Source organism: Chamaea fasciata, unplaced genomic scaffold (assembly GCF_029207755.1).
Source record: "Chamaea fasciata isolate MVZ Bird 193981 ecotype frontalis unplaced genomic scaffold, bChaFas1.0.hap1 SCAF_4, whole genome shotgun sequence".
Lineage (NCBI taxonomy): Eukaryota > Metazoa > Chordata > Aves > Passeriformes > Sylviidae > Chamaea > Chamaea fasciata.
Window position 1 is genome coordinate 5,066,207 of NW_027094089.1, and position 24,092 is coordinate 5,090,298.

Genomic DNA, 24,092 nt, shown 5'->3' on the forward strand with positions numbered 1-24,092 from the left:
TCATGGAGTTGCTCTCCAGCTTCCTGCTCTCCAGTTTGTCCATACATGCCTTGTCCAGGTGCAGAATTCTTACTTTATGTGAAGCATCCTAACCACTGCTGTCTCTATGACAGCTATGATACTAATAGTTTATTGTGTTCTAAATGGTTTTATTTCTAAGGCAGTGAAAAAAACACAGTTAAAAACCAAACAAACAACATCTTCCAAACTTGGAATACACTTAAATAATTTTCAATTCTGCGTATAACCTTAATTTTCCTGGAACTAAACCAGGCATTTCTAACGTTAAAAAGCAAACCCAAGATCAGATCATTAGGACTATTATGTTCCCACTTTCAGAGCTCTGGATGGTTTTGTTTGGAGTATGTCTTGCTGTAATGGCACACAGGGATTAGTCATCCTCATAGACAGAAGCAGAGAGGAAATGCATTTAGAGAAGAATTAGAGTTTTCACTCATGAGAATTTCTCTGACCTCTCAGCAGTGGGACATGCCCTTCCCACCCAAGTCCTGATGTCATACTCAGAAGAGAAGATGCAAGGGAATTTTTTGAGGTGTACAGTTGCTTGGTGCAATTTGAGTTGCAAGGCTCTGCCTCAATGGAAAAACCCTGACATCTGAACTGGGGGTTCTCAGAGAACACTGTGCTGGTGACCCGTTCAGTGAAAACTGCCCCGCTGTGATTGGAAGTACCAAAGGTGGTTTCTGCACCTTGACTTATTTTCACTTGTCAACATGAGATTCAATTAAATTATTATTCTGCTAGATGAGGCACAGTCCACCAAGCTGCCACTTGCCTTTAATCCAGTGCTTTCACTGGACTTGCTGTGCCCTATTGCCTCCAATTCACAAGCTATTCATGGTGAATGCTAAAAGTATTGCTAGTAACTTGGCATCTGTGCTGGTAGTCTTGGAGCAGGAATGCTCCAAGTTAGTGTTGTCACCAGACAATTCCTACAACAAAATCACAATCCAAATCTGCAGCTGTAGGAGTAGCTGTCTCATGGTTTGTTGATTCGCAGAGAGGCAGATCTTGACTCCTCTCCTCATTAGTCCTTTCTTCTCTCCCCCTTCCTCTCACTCTCACTCTTGCCACATGGTCCCACCACCTGCCTTGCCCCATCTTCTTTGCTCATCAGAGCCTCCCTCCCTTTCTTTCAGCTCAGTCACCCAGCAGAAAATCATCTCCTTTTAGCTGCATTCGTTTTCTGCCAGGTTGACACGCTGAATCAGAGGAGCCTGGGGAGGGTCAGTGTGCATGACAAGTGCCAGAAGTGCCTGGCTGGGAGCAGGGGGAGAGGAGGGGAGGAAACAAAATGGAAGTGGGACCTTCCCTCACTGGTGGCTGTGGGCTGGCTGATCCCACATGCTGAAGAAACCAAAAATATGAAGGCACTTTGTAGGATCCAGTAATTGATTAGATAGACTGCTCACATTTCTTTGAAAATGTTCAAACTCACTGGTAAACTCTGCTTCCTTAAGTCACATTATTAACTCTTCTGATCTCAGCTTTTATTACTGATGAGAATAGTTGCAACTTACAATTAGCAGTCTGGTGCTCACAAAACAGAGTGGTAAGGAAAAAACAAAGATTAATAAAAAAAGCTGATCCAATGAAATTAAACTCTCCAATTTTGGTCTTCCATGCCCAGACTTTAATTTACGCCATGACACTTTGTTGTGTGAAAATATCCAATAGAGCCAAGACTGTGTTCCTGCTTCAGCCCACCTTTCTGTAATAGGTGTTTTGGCAGAGTTATTTGGCAGCCCTACAGGACTTGAAAGGCTGATTTTTTCTTGTGCTTTTTACACACCAGTACCCCTTTTTGTTCAAATGAGATTTTCTTGAAGCCTGTAATAATTTAAACCAACCCACAACTCATATTTGTCCAAACACATATTTTAATATGATGTTTAAAATGTTTGTGTAGGCGTGTTAATACCCATCATGTATTTGGGATAAAAAGCAAACCATCATTTTAATATTGTTTCATTACTAGTATTTGATGTGTGACAAAAATTCATGACTGGTTAATGAACAAACATCAGTGTGGCACAACTATTTCTGTTACAGAGCAATCAGTGTCTCAATAAGGGTTTGCTAAAGCCAGGGTTTAATTGTTTTTCCTTCCTCAACAGTTCAGTGAACTAAATGCAATTTATTGTCTTCTCACTTTTTTCTCCTTCCTCCTGAAATTTCCCAGTATTTTCCTTGCTGCATCCATACCGCAAGCCATGAGCATCTCTTTACTATTATCATCCATACAGAATGATAGATGCACTTGGATGATTTATATATAAATAAAACAAAAAAACTCTTTGCCCGGAGGAGCCCACAATCAACCGTCTGAATGCTGCAATCTCTATCACGTGGGCGGGATTGCTGTGTCCATGTGTTATCAAATTGAAAATTGTGGTTGAAAGCTTTAATTCTGCAGTCAGCTCTGCTGGTGAGGGATGGATTCAGGCCCCAGCCCTGCAGTTGGCTGTGCTGGCCAGCAGCCCAGCGCCTTTGCGGAGCCTGGCAGCGGGCATCACCAGCAGACAGGACGGCGCAGCGAGGTCCTTCACTATTGCATTTTGCTTGTTAGTGCTACAAATCAACCCATCTCTTATTTATTTTTTTTTCCCCTTTCCCTGCTCTCTTTCTGCAGGAAGGGCTCTGAATTCTCATACTTAGTAGCCTGTTCCTGTTCGTGGGGGAGACATGAACGGGAACAGATTTTCTTTTGGGCAACGCTGTTCAGAATTCCTTGGTGCAAAACACTCTGACTGGCATGTTTTGCTTCTAATTGTGCAGTCCTTGTTCAGGCAAAATTCCTGTTATCTCCTCTGGGCATTTTGCCCAAGTAGGGGAACAGGATCCATTTTACAGTGGTAAAAACAAGCATCTTCCAGTTCTAACCTGTTTCAAATAGTTCATTGGCTATGAACAGTGAATCTATATGGTTAAAAGATATTAACTGGCAGATTTTAGGTAATTAAAATATAAAATATCAGTATTACATACAGTTAAGAAAAATTGTCCCTTGATTTACGAGTCTTTGCTGATATATTGAACAGTGTTGCCCAATATACATGATATGTGTCGTAGTAATTACGTATTACAGGGTTGTATAGCTTTTTGAAACAGCAAAATATAAAATGTGTGTTTAAAGCCTTTGGTCACCTATTGGGAATGATGTTAATTATGATTTGTGAATTATTTTCTGCATGAAATCACAATCTTTACAATAACAATATATAGATTATGAACTTCTCAGAAAACCTAATGCCTGTGGGTGATATTTTGGTTGTTTAAGTACTGTCATTCTGGCAGAGCATTAATTTAGATTTTCATGCTCTAGTCAGCACCTTGGATGTCCTTAGAGTTTTACACTTGGATTAAAAATACATTGAATTCATCAAGCATATTGTTAGCAAAATGAACTTGGGACTTCCCTGTTGCAAACCCAGTTTTATGATTTTCTGACTCTAAATGACCTAAGAGAAAACCAGGAATGTTTGCAATTTTGCAGTATAAACCTTTTCTCCCTAGCCTTGTGCAGTTTTGAATTTCTGAAATAAACTGTGTAAATAGCTATTGGACTGGTTTCAGTATTGACAATTGATCCTATTCCTTCTCCAAATATTTCAATAGCAAGGCCACCACTTCCTGGAAATCATTAGGCAGAGTAGATCAGATCTGCAGCTGCTTCAATCCTAGATATGGATATTTGAAACGTTTCTAAATAAATCTACAGAAAGTTCAAAGCTCACAAACCCAAGGTCTGTCACCTGCACACAAAAAAATCCTAGCTACAAGCAGGGAAAGATTAGGATGCAAGAGAAATAAGGAGAATTTGCATCAAAGAAAATTCTATTTTGGTACAAAAGAAATAAATCTTATGTGTATGAAAATCATAAGCTTTAAGATTTGGAGAGAGTTGTGCAATTGACAATCAAATGGAGCTTAAAGGAAATTACGAGGTTTTACACTAAAGTCCTGAAATAAAGAAAGTAATATTTTACAGCAAAAAATTGCAAATGTCAAGATTAAACCATAAGACTTTGCACCATTGAGCCACTAGCTAGCTCTATAGCTTCTTCAGCTCTTAACACAAGGAAAGACCAACTTTCATGGTCAATAAAACTTAAGAACTTTAGAAATACATTTAGCAATATAAATCATGTATTTGTGACTTTTTCTCCTTCAATAGCTAATTATGTGAAAAAAATGAGTAAGTGACCTCCATGGTTGCTAATTTATTCTTACATTTGTTTTCAGGCTCATTTTTAATCACTTTTGTTTGTTCCAAGGAAATTACACTAATTTCTCAGTTTAAAAAGAGGTGGCTGCTGTAAATGAAGAGAACAGGGTTGTTTTTTGTCTGTCTTACTGCAGTAGTGAGATCTTGAGAAGAATATACCTCGGAATGAGCAAGCCAAACCAGATTCAGAAGTGGAAAATCCAGAGCTCAAATGCCTAAACTGCTTCCTCCAGTCCAAAGCTGGACAGGTGGCAACCCAGATTGAATCAGTAGTTGTGGGAATGATTTGATTCACAAACAGGGTTATAAAATTTTATATGGAGATGCCAGTGAAAGTCACAAGATCGTAGAGCAAAAGACCTTATTCACATAAATTACCTGAATGGCTATGAAGCATAAAGGAAATAAATTGGACAATATTGCCCATGCTTAGCTTACACGCATATGGTATATAGCCTCACATGATATACATGATAACAATGGGCATAGAATAATATGCCCATTATAATAATAATTGTGAGTCCATAGAATAATATTGATACATACCCCCTTAATAATTCAAAGAAGGAAACAGTTGCCTTTTCTGAGGTTTATGGATTCACTCATATGGATTATGCATTTTACTGCATAAAGAACGTTTTTTAGCTCAGAAACTTGTTTATCTTTCCTCATGCAGTATCAGCTGGTCTAGTATAGTATATATTTCCTTACAAGCCTTACTTCTTTTATTACAGACACAATCACACATACACATTGGGCATCTTTATAAGGAATTAATTTTGGTAAATGTGGGGGTATTCAAAGGAGGATATGAATTTTTGGAGGGGGAGCCTCTGCTGGTACCTGGCAGTACAGCACACATGGTTCACATCTGGCATGAAAACAAATTTTTTTCATGGCTAGCTCCACACCTGTACCATATGTAAATACATATAACAACAAAATATTTCCAGCCCTGTCTACCTAGCTGATGCATTGATCTCAGTGGATTCTGAGATATAAACTTCAATTTGGCCCCCAGTCACTTAGTGGACACTGCCACCAGCAGCTCTGACATCGGGTTATTTGTTGTTGCTGTTTGCTGTCCCTGTTTGCACATTAATCCAGTGACAATTAGGTGTCAGCGAGCGTTGTTTCTGCTTGCTGATAGCCTTGGGCTCTGCGCTTGAAGCCCTAATCAGGAGTGTAAACTCTGCTATATTTCAATTTGGAGAAGCGCTCTTCCGCTAAGAGGCCCCTGGCACTGCGATAAATAAAACGCCTATTTACTCTATTGCCACACTTAGACATCTAATGCACTTACTACCGGCCCCCTAATCATGGCCCACAGTTAAATCTGCCTATAAATCACTCCATTCTCATCCTGCAGATTAGTGAAACCATTTTCCCCAAACCCCACAATGAGCACTGTTTCCTTTTCTTGTTAGTCAAAAGCGAGATGATTTTTATTAGGTTAAAGACAAGCTCACAGATGGTAAATGATGTGGAGGGAAATAAGATGAAGAGTCCTGTGGCCTAGTAGGGATGGCAGGTGGGACAGGGCGGGCCGTGACTCTGGTGGACATCATCCCACCCTAGTGCCTCACTCTCCCACCAGTGCATCATCTCATATCTCTCCCCCAGTAGTGCATCATCCCACAGCTCCAGACTCAGGCGACATCTCTCCACATACTGCACAAAAAGGCAGCAGTCCACAGGTGTGACGAATGTGTCTGGTTTCAGCAGCCCTCAGGGCAGGCAGAGGGGAAAAGGGGAAAAGGGTGTGGGGTGTCTTTCCATTTTGTATCACCCGCTGCCGGGTTTGTCTGCAGAGGCTTCTGGATGTTCATAAATGGGGCTGGCACAGAGTAAGGTCTGGAGAAATAAGCACGTACCATCAATGCAGTCCCACCAGGAACAGTCCAGCTCTATCCTCCATAGCACTGCTACGCACAGTGGGAGCAAACACACACTAATGCAGATCATTTAATACAAACAGCTTGGATCTCCTTAAAAACAGGACCCCCTCTCAAACCTTCTTTATATACCTTCAGATAAGTGGCACTACCTCGTGTACAGCTGTTTCAGCATAGCCAGGCACCTAATGTAACTATAATGCACAATACAATACCTTTACCATTTTTTTTTCAGTGACTGGTAAGGAAGGGATTTTGGGTTTTTAAAAATAGATTCATTATTCTCAACCTTTCACTGAATAATTTCTGCGAACAATTTCCAGTCTTATTCAGGTGAAATTTGTTGCAAATATCTGATATTTTAAATTCTGCCTGGGTTAATCGGTTGCATAGGTCATGCACTTGTCTGCATATCTTTGACTGAAGGAGCACTGTGCTGAGAGATCAGATTTTCTGTGCAATAACTATAATAAATTCAAAATTCATTATCCATAAATATTCTGTGACATTTGCTCTAAATTTTGGTACAAGGTTCTGTTAGCAGACCCCTGCATTAGGAGGACCACAGAAAGCGAGCCAAACAGAGAAGAAAAGCAGAGCCTGATCAAAAACCTCCAAATGAATCACAGAAATCATTGGGGGATGCGTTTATTTTTAAATAAAGGGTCTGTTGCCCTTGATATGTGGCAGAATTGTGTTCCCTCTCTGGGTAGGGAAGCTTTCACATTACATGTTCATGCAAAGGCCATCCAGGGGGATGACAGAGATTTACATCACCCATGGAGCAAGATTTACCTCCTACGTGGGCATGCACCCATATGGGACATTGAGGGGAAAGTGGCAGCTGTCATTGTGCGGGGGTCCACGCCACCACAGGCTCTGCAAATTGACTCTCCAACACTCCACCTTAGCACCCACCAGGGATAAAATTCAGCCCCTTCTCTCGGCCTTCTCTCCCCGCTCCTTACTTTTCAGGTTCTAAACAGGATGGATTGTGGTGAAGAGCTCCGTGTAATCTCTCTTTTACCATTTCCATATGACAACTGCTTTGGATCCCCACAGCCGGATGAAAAGGCCAGAAGCCTTGGCTCTGCTGGGGGGCGGGTGCCCCTGGGGAAACATATGTAAACAAAGCCCAGCTCTGTAGCCTTTTGCACCTCTCTCTCTTTTCCCATTCTTGCTTGGATCTCAGGTGGAATTAAAGGGATTAAAGCTGAGCGTAAATGAGGCGAGTGTGTAAAATGACTCCTTTCTGAACCAAACGGCATGTTCCGTGCTGAGGAAATGAGATGCCCATTTAAATCTCATCCATCCACCGCCTGCGGCCACCACCATGTACCTGCCTACTTAGCCCAAGGGTTAATTAATTGAGGCTTCAATGCACTATTGCAAGAGCATTATTGCATTTGATACTCTACATCTGTGATTTAAAACTCTTTCAGTCCCTTGTCAGCAAGGGAGGGTTTTAACTAGGAAATTAGCATTCAGATAAGGGTACGGTCTATTTGCTTCTGAAAGGAAGGAAATATTAAGGATGCTGGTGCACAAACCAAGCTGTAATATCCTGTCCCATCCTAGAAAGGGCTCTTGGGCCCCACTTCCCAGGGGGACACTCCGTACAAGGGGAATAGAACATAGAAAAAAGGAATTACAATTTTCAGTGGAACTATTATAAAGTAGGAAACAGACAACCAATTCTGATTTATTTTTTGGAAACTTCTCCTTATTCCATGATAATTATATGTTTCCTGTCTTAACACCTGGTTTGTTTTCAATACCCTATCCTCCAACCAGCATATATCCATAATACATTTCAGTCTTCTCATTGAATTTGAATATTAATATTACTCCCCATCTAGTTAAGAAGATTTTAAAGATAACTTTTATTTTATCTGAATAAGCAGAAAAATAATCATTCATTGCCTTTACATAATGTCCCTGCATTATACTCAATGGCATGTGTGTGTCATCCCCAATCACTGAAATGAAACACACATTTTCCAGCAATAAAACACAATAGTTTGGGATATGAAGTGACAAAGGAAGTATCCAACTGAAACAGCAGGAAGAATCAAAGGTAGGAGGAATGTAGTTTGCCCAACCTTGAGTCTAGCTACCAAACCTCAAAACTGTGAGAAAAGTGAGAGCCATACATGAGCTATGATGATTGACAGAGCAGGTCACCTTGCTGCAAATTTCTTGTTGTTAAAGGACTGCTTTGTTCCTGTTTCTTTTGGAAAGGGCCACTTGCACAAGGAGAGTTTCAGAAATAGGGCCAGAAATGGGTTTAATCTAGAACCACACCAAAATCACAGCATGATCCTGCTCTGCCTCTCCAGTCCAGAGATAAAAACCTAAGAGAATGGGTTTGGCCAAGCAAGAGCCTGGAGTGAGATGAGCAGCCACAACTACCCACGCCAGGGGATGGATGGCCCATAAGGCATCGTGCCTTGGAAAGATGGAGCTCCATGACTCAGCAGGATGTCCCACCAAATAACTGCCATTGCCATTAGCTGCTGTTGCAATGATTGATCTATTTTGAAGAGTGCATTCCCTCTCCAGGGCGTCACATCATTTTGTGGAAAATAAAGGTCACAACTATGCCCTCTTCCTCCACTCTCCTTGGGGAATCGGCGTGGCCATGCAGAGCTCGGTGTGCCTGCACTGGCTGTCACTGGAGCATGTCACAGGATGAGGGACAGCAGCTGTGTGTCCCAGCACAGCAACAGTTGCATGGATACCTAAAACAGGAAGTACAGATTAACTTGTCCAGTTGAAACTACAGGGGGAATTTAGGAAGACAGAATGCAATCAGCCAGGACACTGAGGTTAACACAGTTAATCTTGTGGAAAGTGCAATGGGACCTTTAATAACTGCAACTGGTCAAGGCCTCAGTTTTATGTCTCATCCCAAAGATGGCACTTACCAGTGTTTGGTGGTGCTGTTGTGGCTGGAGGAGGGGAATAGTGCCACCTACTGCAACAGCATCATCTCTCAACACCTGGGCTTACCTGAAAAGTGTCACCAGCATCTTGGATTGTCTGAAAAAATAGAGTGCTAATTAGAGTTTTTACTAGTTTTCATTAATAGGTGGTTTATTCTTCCTTAGGACCCCTTTCATCTATTAGCTATGATGTCTGACCTTGGCAAGCAGAGTTGTTAGGATAACCAAGCACTGTCTCTGAGGGCTAATCTATTATCCCACCTGGCATGGGGATGGGAGCAACAGGTGCTCTTTTTGACCAAGTCGTGTCACTTTTGTTTGAGCTTCTTGACAGACAGCTCTTGAGTACTTTACAGGGCTAATTGTCATCGAATTAAGAAGCTTGTTAGATGTTTGCACAAAGGTTTTTAATCCTTTCAACAATTAATCTTTGAACTACAGAGCTTAATAAGGCACTATGAACTTCACTGTGGTATTTTAACAAAGCACTGAGACTGCTATATGCAGTTCAGGTTTATGAACAATGACACAGGACTTTATTTAGCAGGAGGCAATCTATCCACTGTAAATCAAATATCTCTAAGCCAGTCTCAGAACAGTGGTGGGCATAAATCAATGTGTTGTCAAGCAGGCCATATCTAGTCTTTAAGACATATGTCTGCTCTGTATCTTTCTTTGATCCGTGGGGCATACACACTTTTTTACTACAAAGAGCATTTCATGAGCCCAGGTTTCTTAGTAATCACTGTATTCCTGGAATAGCTCTTTGAAGTAGGACTACCTTTAAAAATCTGTAAATATGTGCATATTTCCACTGGTAATTTTGATATTCTACCCACAGTGCAGCGGGTACCTGCACAAATGTTTTTACGTGAGGCATACTGCAGAAGGCTTAAAAACAACAGGAACATTGTATACTTACTCTCCTCAGATGCAAAGAAGATACAAACCCCTGTGTGTGCATTATATTATTGTTTCAGAGGTTAAAAAGGAGATGTCATGATTTAAACTAGAGGTATGATTCCAAAATTGAGGAGTAAGTCCTGGTCTCACAAGGGCTTAAATATGCTCTCAATTCTGACAGAAAGAGTGCCTTGAGGAAGCTCATGTTATGTGACTGCCTGTTTATATAGGGTGTGATTAACAGAGAAGAAACTAAAATAGGTTATCAGATGAAGGTCTACATCCTGTGGCTCAATCAAGCAGAGGGCAGAGAGGGAAGTACCTAATACTCCAGAGATGAAATGGTTTCATGAGAGCCACACCCCTGAAGTTGCCTTTTAGAAAGTGTAATAGGACTTTTTCAGTTTCATAAAGTATCTTGATAACTGGAAAATGCCAGTTAATGGTACAATGTTCCAACTATGAATTTTACAAAGATTAATCTACCCCTTTAGGATCCATAGGAGCCAATCAAAAGCTGCCCAGTCTTCGATGTTTTACAGTCTCTGTGGGCAAAAAGCTCAGCTGAAACTACCGTTCAACATCCTAAACTGTCATCTTCATCTTCTTCTAGCATAAAAATACATATTTTTCCCCATAATAAAGATTTTTTATAATAGCAATAAAGTAACTCTAGAGAACATGGTTGTCTTGAGATAGCTTAACTGTGTGTGGTACCTCATAACACCCCGGGGACCCAGTCACCTCATAATAATCTCTTTCTTTACCATGCCTTGCTTAATTAGGGAGTGAAGCCAAAAGGTCAATGCAGGATAAAAATGTAAATCTCAAAGTTTTCATGTGGACCCTAACTCCATATCGTAAAATATATATAGTGTGCTCATCACAGAGCTTAGTACATTAGCAGATAGAAAGTGTAATGTTTTATGCTCTCAACATTTTAGTGTTTTAGTGAGACAACAAATAAAAGCTGAGGTTCTTCTGTATAAAATTATGTCTTTCTTCTGTAACAGATAATTACTAAGTTATTAATTTATTCTCTATGTATGAAATCTTATTTAGCCTTGTACTTGTCTTTTATAAATATGATATATATGATAAATATAACAGTTTTAGAGTATTTGGGTGTACCTAAGATTTCCTTTATTTCACTTGCACATGCACCAAACACTGTGCATGCCACTCTGGAGAGACACAGAATACAGTACTACAATCTTCTCACTGTTATTCCAGCTCTCCAATGAAAGCAAACATAATTTCATTTCCAGATCTTATTACTACATTTTGAGTATCGATGTCATAATAAACAACATGGTTTAGTTGTTGATCTTGTTGGTTCTTTCATGATTTGCTGTGCTGCTCCAGTTGCCTCTTGATGATAAAAATATGTCTGCAGTCAAACTGTATGTATTTCTGATACTCTTAGATATTTATTTAAACTCCAGTCTCAGTTCTTAACCTGTTTTTATCATAAGTGATGGTTGCAAACAAGTAAATATTTATTTGGCTTTAGGTAACAGAGATTTCAGACTTCATTTATGGATTCAATAATCAATGTAATAGTGCAATTCTGTTAGGAATCCAATTATGTGCTTCTTTCCTTTTCTGATTCTTGGTAAATAAGTAGACAAGACATATGTCACCCTGACTGACATTTGCCCAGCTGATCTGGATTTAGATCAGATGGACAATATAAAAAATACAATAATTTTTCCCCTCAGATCTTAATTCCCCCTCGTCTTCAAAATAGCAATACTATTCTAACAAAGCATATTTGCTCTCAGAATTGCAGGTACATGATTTTTTCCGGATATTCAATTGTGAAACATTTCTTATTTTAATTTTTTATGGCATCATTGCTGTGAGTGACACCCTGTCTGTACCAGAAGCCAGAAGACGTTTCATTAGGCAGTATATTGAAGTATGTGCCTGTTTTGCAGATTGGTCCTAAAATAAGGGAATATACTTTCCCTTTTGGTTCAGTTATCTATTAAGGAATAAACAGCTACCTTTACAATTTTTATATAGGTTTTCCTGACAGCCAAAGTTAAGTAAAGGTAGCACTGTCTCTATGATGCTTGTTTCATCTGTTATTCAGATACATCACTTAAATAATAGTTTCCATAATGAGTTAGGGTTGAGATATTTGTACACCATTTTTGTATGAGTCAAAGAACAGGCAGTTCAAGAATCTACTTCCAAAGTGCTGGGTGTCTTGCACTACCCAGTCTAAAAGTTCCTTCAATTCAAGATCTTTAGATCCTTCAAAATCAGATTCCTATTTTTGTTTACAAGCACAGTAGACTGCAACAACATAAGCACACCTAATGGGCCTCAACTCTGAACTGAAGGAGGACACATTCTGTTCCATCCCCTGTCTCCATTTCCATTCTGAGTCCTCTCTAAATTGGTATGCAGTGTGATAATTTTTTCTTACAGAGTGGGCATTTGCTCCAGTGGAAACTGAAATGGTACTTGAAATAGTTGGGAAGAGGCCACCACACCTTGTTACCAGCTGCAGGGCTGGTAGCAGCAGAGAAGGTTAGCAGTTGTTGGAAGTCTGGAAACTCTCCAGACTCTCTGGAACTCTCCATTCAAGCCACAGAATATTTCAGCACTTGCCTGCAGTTTTAACACTGAAAAAATGTGAAAGTGTAAATCATGAACATTCTGTTCTGCTGGGTTTGTGTTCTGATGTGCTGACAAGCAGAAATATTCCTGCAGCACCAGGAAGAGGTTAAGAACATTATCTATAATTAAAACAATAAGGTAGAAGACAGCTGTAAGGAAGATTTTTTTTTCTGTTCTCCAAACAGAAAAGACAGAAAAGTAATAGTACTGGAAAAGTAAAGCATCTAAAAATTTACTACAATACCGCTCAAACCACTTCAAACACATACACTCCCTCACACCCACCCACTCACACACACCCAATGGACTTTTTGAAAGGATCTTTTAAAAGGGTGTGAACATCCCCTTGGATATCAGCTCAGCAAAAACTGTTCCAGAAATTGATAGGATATCGGACCATGAAATTATTTTCCTGTCATTTCTCCTGTTTTAGAAAGAACAACCAATAACATTGTTAAGCAGGAAAAAAAGTGAAACAATAATGCCACACCAACATCCCTCTTCCCTCACTGTTTTCAAGTGTTAAAAAAATTACTTCCATTATGCTTTCTAAGTGGATGAAAATGTAACAGACATTTTATTTTGTGCATTTTTCCTCACCTATACAAGATCAAGGAAGCCTGAAGTATTAGGACCAAATACTGGTAAGTAGGAGGGCTATGACAACACTTACTCTAATGGTAGACTTCATAATTTCGGTACCCTTTGAGGTGATGGTCCATCTGTGCCTCAAGTTTGCCCTATTATCCCTCAAGATGAGCAAAACAGAGTAATCCTGATGATTGAAAGCATTCAAAAATGATTCCTGATGTATCAGAGAGATACAACACTCTGTTGCACAGTTGTATTTGTTCTCTCCTTTTCAAGGGACACGCCTTTGAATTCAAACCACTATCTTCACAACCCAAAGTATGAAACCCATCATATAGGAACTGTATGATGACAGGTCATATTCCTAACTCCAGCTTGCAGTGGCTTGTTAAACATTGTTCCCCAGAAGTTAATTACTCATTGGTGTAGCTGAGAAATTAGGATTCCAGTTGCATTTCATGGGCGATGGGAACTCTGTGTCTTGGCTAATTAAAATTCTTTTTTGTGATGCAGAGCAGAAGAGGCAAATGGGCCTTGGATTTGATTTGAAGGCCACTGATTTCTTTTGTGAGGATCTGATAGGGAGATGTTTTAAGTTTAGTTGCATATTTATCACATAGAGGAGATGAATTGTGTAAAACTTGCTTAAATAACGTGTGCACGCACTGGGGTACCTATGTGTTTAAGGACAAAGAACTGAAAAAAGGTTAAATATCCTATTAAACCTCATTTAAGAACGGCTTTAGCATTTGTGAAGTGTAGGGTCTCATTAAAGACACCACTCCTGGAATCCAGGCAAAACACTTTGCACAATTCAATTGTTGTTTCTATGACTAATTATTTTTATTTTCTAATATATGCCTTGTGCCATGAGCAAAGAGCAGATTTTTTTCCCCTTTCCATTTTAGCACAGCTTCAAATGCTTACAATAAAGGTGAGTGCATTTTACTGCTCTTTGGCTTCAGCTAATTTTGTTCTATAACAAAACCAATTAGACTGGTGTAGTCCCAATTTTTCCCCCTCGTTTCCAGCTGCTGAACCTGAATCTCTCTCAGAAGTACTTTCTTCCTCAGCCACAATATTTTTTTAATGTCATAATCAATTGATTGTTGTTTGGTTTAAATAGAAGAGATGAGAAAGCAATGGAACAGGCAGCTTCAGAACAAAAATTGGAACATGAAGAGACACTTCAAGTCTTTGCTTTTCTACTGATGAGGCAATCTCTATTTATGAAAAATAAATTAATTCCCTGCTTATGTTTGCTGTTTTCCTAGTTATATGCATTTTCACCATTAATTAATGGAGAGATGAGAGACTGAAGAACAACAAGCCCTATGCAATATGAATGGATGCTCGGGCTGACTGAATAGCTATTCTCCTTCAAGCATTGTTTTAGGTGGTGGCTGCATCAAGGATAAGACTCTTTCTGCCTTTTTGTGGTGCATCCTGAGCAGTCGCTAGAGACCCAGCAATGCATCTGAATAAAGGGCAGGAATCTTACCAACAGGCAAAACATTAGTGCAGCAGATAACATAATGTTCTGTATGGAAAAAGATAACAACTCCTCCATTTTCTTATTAAAAAAAAAAAAAAAACCAAAACAACAAAACAATTCCCTATAGAGACTGTCAGAGAGAGGCAAGTTCTTTCTAGCTGTCCAGCTCCAGTGTATGTTTAGTGCAAATGGATGTGTTTGACTACTGGCCTGTCTTGAAATTCTTCCCCTGTAGGGCTTTTGTCTACTTTAGATGTCCATTTCATAGTGTAAACAGGTGCTGTGTCTTTGTCTTATGTTAAAATAGCAAGGGGTTCATAGGGGAGAGCACCTAGCCTTTTAGCAGCCAGGTGTGTGTTGCATGCTGGTTACTTGCTACAGTATTAAACTCTATTTTTGGGAGATACCAAGTAAACTTCATCCCTTTGTTTAAGATCTGGCTAAAAGGAGTAAGAAGCTACAGTATCTTCAGATTTCCTGAGAAAACAGGGTGCAATAACTGGAGAAGGGAAGATCCTCCATACTGCCATACTCATGCCTTATGTGCTGACGTTGTTAGGTTTTGAAAAAAGTTCCACACAATGCCTAAAACACAATGAAGATCTTTAGGAATGACAACAGTATATCTAAAAACCTACTACTAACAGCCATAGCATTCTACCCTAGCAGTAAAATGAAGGGAAGTACAAGCAGCTAGAGAAAGTTTCTGAAAAATGTGAGACTCCTTTAATCCACATAAGCTTGTCACAGAGCTATGTTATAAAGCTAAGTCATGTGAATTTGTAGTTAAAAGATGAACCAATTAGAGACTGAATAATTTGTGATATAACTGATAATAGGTCAAAGCAAGGTTATTGCAGGAAATGGACTTGACTTTTGAAAGAACATTGGATATTTGCAGAGCTAGCAAAAACAGCTTCTCAAATTAAAGTGTTAGTAAGCAGTGAAAGAACAGAAGTGCATCTCATTAAGAACAACTACCAGGGAATATCAGGGTAAACAGTCAGAATACAGGACTACAGTCAGTGAAACAAAACCAGTATAATGAGGAGGGCAATATTCCATGTATGATTTGAAAGAAATCATGCTTCATTCAAATATAGACTTTTCTTTTAAAAAAGGAAGATGTTTACATATGCATTTAGTATTTAAATAATGCAAAAATCCAGAAGAAAGAGGCCAAAATTGTGGCTCACGTATTCTCAAAACATGCAAAATATCAAAGACATGACAAAGAAAATCATACCAAATTACCTGCAGCACGGTAAGAGCAATCTCTGCTGGTGGGCTCCCAGAAGAAGTCTTCCTCATGACAAGATTATCTTGACAAATCTATCTCTGGTTTACTTCTCAAGAAGTAAACAGCAAGGCACCTAGATGAGTTTGACAAGAGATATATGTATACACAAAAGAAATGGACCTCCACCTTCTTATGGAACCTGTTGTTTTGCCTTCTGTTATAAAACCCACCATGTCTACTCCTAAACATTTTACACACAACTCAAGAAACACCACTCCTGCTCATAAGATGAAACATGGGAGGTATAATGTAAAGGGAGGCAGTATAATATATGTATAAGGCATGATAATTTTTATTTAAAATTCCACAAAAGCACTAAAAACCCCCTCAGATATATACACATACATCCAGATATATCTGTCATACTACTCTTGACTGTAAATACAGATGAAGAAACCATCCTTTCTCACACCTAGGGCTGTGAGAAATATGTTTTCATATGGGAAACACAGAGACCTGTACATATGTCACAAAAACCTAAATAACAAATACTATTTTTCTTCTGATTTATTTAGTGACTACTTTGAAATTTTTTCTGATTTTGCCATTGTTCCTAAAGCTGCCTGTTTCTTCACCACACTGTGCCATAATGATATCACCTCAGTCTCTTTGGCTCTTTCATACATATACTAGCATGAATGGAATTTCTGTGAAAATGTAAAGAGAACATATAAATTTAGAGTGGGTGGGTGTGCAGGTGCAGGAGAAAAAGCAAGAGCTTTCCAGACAAACTTCATTGGATTTGTATGGCAAGCTTTTGGTAGTCAGGATTACCGAAGAAACTCCCAGTTTCTCCCACGTCCAAAACAGCCAGTGCCAGCCTGTTCCTGCCCAAGGCTGAGCCCATCAGTGACGGTGGCAGCACCTCTGGGATAATGTATTCAACAAGTGGGTAAAAACCTACCCAAGAGCAACTGCAGCCCCAGGGAGGAGTGAGATTATGTGAGAGGAACTACTCTGCAGACACAAAGTCAGTGGAGAAGGAGGGGCAGGAGATTATCCAAAGCTGAGATTTTCCTACAGCCCCTGGTGCAGACCGTGATCAGGCAGTTTAGCCCCTTCAGCCCATGGAGAACCGTGGTGGAGCAGAGATCCATCCCCAGCACATAGAAGACCTCAGGCAGTTTTCTGAGGCAGGTCAATGTCTCCAAATGAGACTGTGATCCCATTGGAAGCCTCTCCTGGAGCAGGTTTGCTAGGAGACTTTGTGATCCCATGGGCACCCGTGCTGGAGCAGCCTATTCCTGAAGAATTGTACCCCATGGACGGGACCCACACTGGAGCAGTTCCTGAAGAACTGTAGAACATGGGAAGGACCCACACTGGAGAAGTATGTGAAGGAATATCTCCCATAGGCGTGACCCAACATTGGTGCAAGGGAAGAGCATGAAGAGAAAGAAGTAACAAAGTGTGTTGAAAACACCACAGCCCCCATTTCTCATTCCTCTGTGCTGCTGCTGGAAGAGAAAAAGGGAATGAAGATGAACCCAGGAAGAAGGGAGGGATGGAGGAAGTTTTTTTTAAGATTTGGTTTTATTTTTTATTGAGTCATTATCCTACTCTGATTTGCTCAGCAACAAATAAATTTCTGCATCAAACAAGTTTTGCCCATGATAGTGGGTGATCTCTCCCTGTTCTTATCTCAACCCATGAGCCTTCTGTAGTATTTTGTATCATCTGCCAGAGGAGGAGGGGAGTGACTGAGCTGCTTTGTGGGAAGGTGGTGTCAACTCACTACATAAACCCATTAACAGCCAAAATGGAGAGCCAAAGGGGAAGGAACTTTCACTTCAAAGCATGTGAAGAGGAAAGAAAGGACAAATTTTCAGTTAATACAACTGTACCATCCCCTTGGAAGGTGAACCCAGGTATTGCAGCACACTACCAGTCTCACCATGGTTTTTACTTCCAGGTACAGGGAAGAATCCATCCAGTGAGGATGCTTCAAGCATTGCACTGGCAATCATATTAAGCTTTCCCTTTCCTTTATGTTCTGCAAGTTGGTCCAAGAAGTTGCCTTCAGAAGTGGAGCAGTGAAGTGAGACTTCCTGGAAAACTCTGCTTACAGACATTAGTACTTCAGAAGGAAAAAAAAAAGGAAAAAACAGTAAGAGAAGATGGATGAATGTGCTCCAAATATTATGAAAGTGAAGGAAAAAATTAAGTCCTTGAGGAAAATAATTAAAAACCAGCAACTTTCAAGGGTCACTGGAAGTTTATCCTGAAAATATCTTCATCGTTAAAAGAAGCACTTTGAAAAAGGCAACATAAGTGATGGTCTTTTCCTCATTCTTTAAAAAAAGATCAGATTTTTACCTTTTTTTTTTCCTTCAAGCATATAAAATACAGTGCTTGGTAAATAAACTGCAACATTTCAAATGGAAAAATGCACAGAAAAGGTGAAGCAATCAAAATGGGTGCCAAGCTATGAAGGACTGCTTTGGTAATAGGGCCCTGAGAAAGAAAGGCAGCTATGTTGTCAAAAGAGATTTGATGGAATGCACAAGAGTGAATAGGTGAACTAAGAAAATTAGCAGTGGAGACAGTGTTATGTTACTTTTTAATTGTTCCTCAGAAAGATTTTTCTACCTCCTGAGAAGGACATAATTCTGACAAGGAAAATAGGCAGGTATTTTGCTACAGAGAACCAGTGCAGAATATGTTCCTCCTCTGGAAAGGCAGGAGCTAGCAGCACTTAGTGGTATAAAGAACAGTCACTGTGAAGTGTATTACTTAGTAGCAATAATCTGAGTATTGGAAAGCAGGTAATCTTAATTCATAATTTATGCAACTCCACATCTTCATAATTGTGTGTTTGACTACTTCACAGACCAAAGAAAAAGAAAGGCAGACACTTGGCCAGGAGATGAGAGCACTGAAAAGAAAAAAATGCAGAAAGCAATTGAACAAACTTTTTGTTCCCCAGTGATACAGTCCAAGTACATAAACTTAGTCAAGGAGTACATAGGATGAAAGATCAACTAGATTTGAAATATTCCTTACACATTCACAGAGAGAAAAAAAAGAAAGGACTGGAAATTATCTTGTCTGTGTCCTAAAGCTGTACTGTATGTCATCCTGGCAGATTTTTTACTTAAATTGTAATGATTTTTAGTTCTGGAACTTCCACAACCACTCCAGCCAGCCTTTTCTGTGACTGCACTGTCCCTAGTGCCAGATAATTTTCCTGTGCCTAAACCTAGCCTCGCTACTTTATTTTCTATTCATCATGGAAATGGGGACCACACTATTCAATTATCTGCCCACGGGTCTTTCAGGTATTGCAATAACAGTTTGTATGTTACCTAAAGGCTGTTACAATATCCTGCAAAAAGGAGTGGTATAACCTGTGTATCACAAAGCTGTTTACACAGGAAAAATTGTATTTTCCCTGAAGAATAAAGTGTACAAACCTGGTGAGTTAAAAAACTACATACTGATTGTGAAATTGTCCTCTTGCTCATGGTGCACTGTTCTGTGTGCACAGATCTGCTCTGTAGAGGACAAATCCAGACCTGTCCTCTGGGTGTCATCCACAAAATTTCTAAGTTGCACTGCCAAAGATAAAATCTATGTCTGACTTATTCAAACCCAAAGAAAACAAATTATTGATAACTTCTGATCTCCACTGAATTCATAAGAGGGCTAAGCAATAAAGCACAACATGGACAGGTCTTTGACAAGTCAAGGAGCCACAATCTCACCTCAAGCAGATAAAGTCTGCTTGGGATAATTACATTCCAGACCAAGCTGGCAATGAGATGACTGTCACTACCTGCAAGCTATTGGATACAGCTGGATACAGACATGTCCATCTCTTTTGTTTCCGCTTTTCTGGCGTCCAAAATGGGCCAAGGATTTGCTTCTCAGAGGACCATGAACTGAACTGAGAAAATCAGGTGATGTCTATAGTTTCCAGTAATGTGTGATGCATTTAAAATTACTCATTATTTCTGAAAATATAGCCCAGAAACTACTTCTGTGGAAGTCTGTTCTCCATTTTTAAGTTCTGCCTCCTGGTGCCAGATTAGATGCATAGCTGTCACATCTTCCAAGTTACTTCTAAAATGATAGGGACTTAGTTTTAAAAGCAGGACAGTACCCAATTCCTTCAGAACAGGATTTAGGTTTTTTAAAAACTTGTTTCTGTTGTCCCTGATATGTACATTGTGCAAAATGCTGTTTCAGGATGGCTGCCACATAAAATTTTTCTCCACTAATATTCAAGATGGTAACATTTTGGTTTCCAGAACACAATTTTTCAATATATCAGTTTTGAAAATTTTCTGAGCTATTTGTCCCGTAATTTTGTTTGGATGTTGCTTGTGGCTATGACCCAGGAAGAGGGTACTTGACTTGCCATAACTCCACAGTTTAATTTTAATATTTTCAGCATATTCTTAGAGCCATTTCTGGATGTATTTCTGGTGAAGAAAGACTGGGGTTTGGGTGCTTGCCAATGGAAACAGTGGAGAAGCCTTCTTTTTCTTTTCTTTTAATTTGAGCTGAAAGCAGCCTGATAAAATGCAATTTCTGCAATTTGTTGAATTATTAAACTAAGCAGAAAATATTGATAATTTTAAACAAGAGAACTTACAGGTTTCTCCTCTTGTTCTCACTCAACTTCAACTGCCCTCTTTGAATTAACGCCCAAAGACAATTATTATTTATATCACAGCAACACCTAGAGGTTCCTACTGAAATCAGAGTGCTCTTGCACAAAGTACAAAAAGGTGAGACCCAACCTGTATTCTGCAATCCAAACTGGCCAGCAAAGGAAAGAAGAGCAGGGGAAGCAGGAGGAGACAAGACAAAAGAACACATCCATGCTCACAAAGGTCATCATGCTGGGATGCACCTTTGGCACCTGAGTGGCAACCCAAATATTTCACCCATCCTGCTCCCACAAATGACAGCCAAAACTAGATGGATGCCACCACTGCACTTGTTCCAGGACCCAAGCTGCAGGAAACAGGGTGCTGGGGCAGTCCCCACAGGCAACAGCGGAAGAAAAGCACCTGATAGGGCAAACACATCCAAGACCAACCCTATCTATATCCCAGGAGGATTTCTGAGTCTAGAGCAAAGCTGGGAGGATTGTGAGGAAGGACAGTATGAGGAAGTAGTGGTTTTGTTTATCCAAATGTCTTGTAAGAGCTCTGCTTCTGCCAGGTAGTTTTGGAACTAACTAATGATTTAGAAATGACAAACAGAAAAGCCCTGGGCTCACTTTCTCCAACTCCTGGGGTTAAACAGGGCTACAGAATGTTCCAAGGTTTGGAAATCACCCAGCAATGTACATTCATTTTTGACTGAAGACTTTTATTGGGGACTTAGTGGAGAGAGCTTTAGTTTTGAGGTTAAATTACTGGTTGGAGAGGACAAGAGCAGACAAAAGGCAAGGGGTACCACATTCAACCTGCAAGCTGGATGTGTAACGAGAATGATTTGGAAATACTGCAAAGAGCAAACTGATCCTGGTGGTAGTGTCAATAGCCTCCCCTGTGAGCACTAATTATATTATTACAGAAACAGACTAACACAAAACTAAAGCACAAAAACATACATTTAAGATCTGGCCAGATGCCAGTGTGGTCAAGGTACATTCTTCATACCAGCAGTATGATATTGTGTCATTTGTTTTGCTGGACTGCTCAGGAGCACTAATGGTCAACTTGCATTCTGCTGTGGTCCATGCATAAAAATACAGAAGGCAAACACACCACCTGCCTCCAAAGATATCACTCTGTAGATGCAAGACCAAAGGGGTACTGGCAGCCTAAGATGGTGTACCCCAGTGAGATGGCTTTTTGTCTCCAGGTATCTATGGTCCAGCTGTTATTAAAGCACAGAACCTTGAAAAAGGTTTTGAGGGAGAACAGCATGACTTTAATGATGTTTTCAGTAATATTGTCATTAAGGAAGCATACGGATTTTTTTCAGTTATTTCTCCTTTTGCCTGTAATCCTCTAACTTCATACCTGCTAAGTGAAATGTTCCAAACCAAACATATTGCAATGTATTGTAGAAAAAGAGTATCAATAGCTGCTTGTAAGAAAACAAGGACATTGCAAACCATGTATCAGCCCCTTGCTTAAGGCTTCAAGTTTAAATAAATAGCACCTTCCATTTCCTGGATTGTAAACAGCGAATATTTGGTAATGGTACTTAAGCAATTCACAAAACAGGGAGGAAGGCAAAGAACACCCACTTTATTTTTGGTGGATCAGATGATGCTGGACAACATGTTTGTGCATGTGAGGGGAATGGGGGGGGGGGGGAGGGAGCATGGGGCCAGAGGCACATGGAGGGGATTTGTATGCAATGGGAATAAATCTGTGAAAACTTGTAAGTGGAGCTGCAGAAGGAAATCTGCAGCCGCCTGAGCCAGGCAGTTGAATGGCAGAGAGGATGGAGGCTATTTGAATACTGATGTGGGCCTCACTTTCTTCCATTTCCATTAATGACATGCTCATCAAGGGCAAACAATGGGACCGGCTGCCTGCGCCTGTCACACTGTGTGGGTGCTGGGAATGCCAGGCTGTCATCCCGGGGCTGCATTTAGAGACCTGCACGCTAATAAGAAGTGCTCTGTGCCGTCAATGCAGACAGGTGCTTCCGAGGCTGGGACATGCTCCATTCCCTTCCTCTGAAACCCTCCTCTCCCGGCCCCATGACAGACACCATGAAATGCACAAATTAACAGCCCCATCATGTTGGGCTGCTGCTGCCTGTGGTGAAAGCAGAAAATCAAGTTGTCACCCAGGGTGCAGTGATAAAGCCACAGCCTCATTTCTCTGTTGGTGCCCTATAATAGCAAATGCCAGACAGCTGGATGGATTGGGAGGTTTTAGATTAGGGTCCTGATGCACTTTGGCCACTGAATTAGCAGTTGCTGTTTTCATGCAGATTATTCGTGTGCAAAGCAAACATCTGGAGAAAGCAAAGGCTCCAGGGTCAGATATTCGATGCCTCTTTCCCCTAATGAAGCAGAAATAACAGAAATTCTACAGTGCCTTTGAAAAAAAGAATTCATCTCCCCCATCAATGAAAAAGTTAATCCCTTCCTGGAGTTGCCTTTAGAGACCTTCACAGCAAATGCTTAAGGCTATGTTTGGAAGCATTTTTGCACAGACAAACTGAACAAGAATCTCAAACCTAGATGTGTGCCTAATTTTACAATGAAAGTGGCTGGAGAAAAGTCACAGCAGGTCTCTCTGGAAAGGAAAAAGGAAAGGTGAACACCTCTGAAGTAATTTTATTTCTAGAGTGCAGCATGCCTCTTTGTCAGCAGGTTCTTTCCACAGCCTTCCAACATCCACTGCAATAAGAGAGTTTGGCCATTTTCACATGAGTGGCTCAGTTGGAGTTGACAATTTATGTCCAGAGCTCAGAACCCAAAGTGGGGCCGCAGCCACCCTGCAACTCCAATTGCCTCCTCACAAAAGCAAGTATCTGAACTTCCAAAAAAAACCAAATCCAAAATGGAAGCAAAGGAAGCCATTGACAAGGAAAGTGATGGTGGACAGAGACTGGCCACACAGATATTTGCCCCCCAGCAGGCCCTGCACCAGTGACAAGGAACAGAAGGGCCTGAGCCCTTCAGACTCCAAGGAGTTTAATGACATAACGGCCTGAGAACTTCAACATAAAACAGAAAGGGCAACTAACGAAACTTACAACATAAAACCCCCCTCCTGTCATTTTTATAGTAATAGTAAAACACTTTATTGAATTTATGAGCTACATAATGACTATGAAGAATGTAACTTGAATTAGAACCAACTCAGAAGTATAATATCAACTATAAACCCTTTTCTATTACCCCATCTCTTTATCATCATCCTATCTGGCTGTTTTTAAACCAAGGAATATTGCTTTCTTCAAAATTTAGTCTGAGATCTATGTCTTAACTTCTCAATAAATCAGGAAAACCCCAAGTATCTGTAACAGACACAGAGCCAAAAAAATCAAGGCATGACCCAAGTGCAGATTTTATAGTTAGAGTTAGGAAATTATTGAAAAACCAAAAAAAGAAACAACATTTCTGTGAAGACTGCACCTGGGAAGGCATGGAGGAACA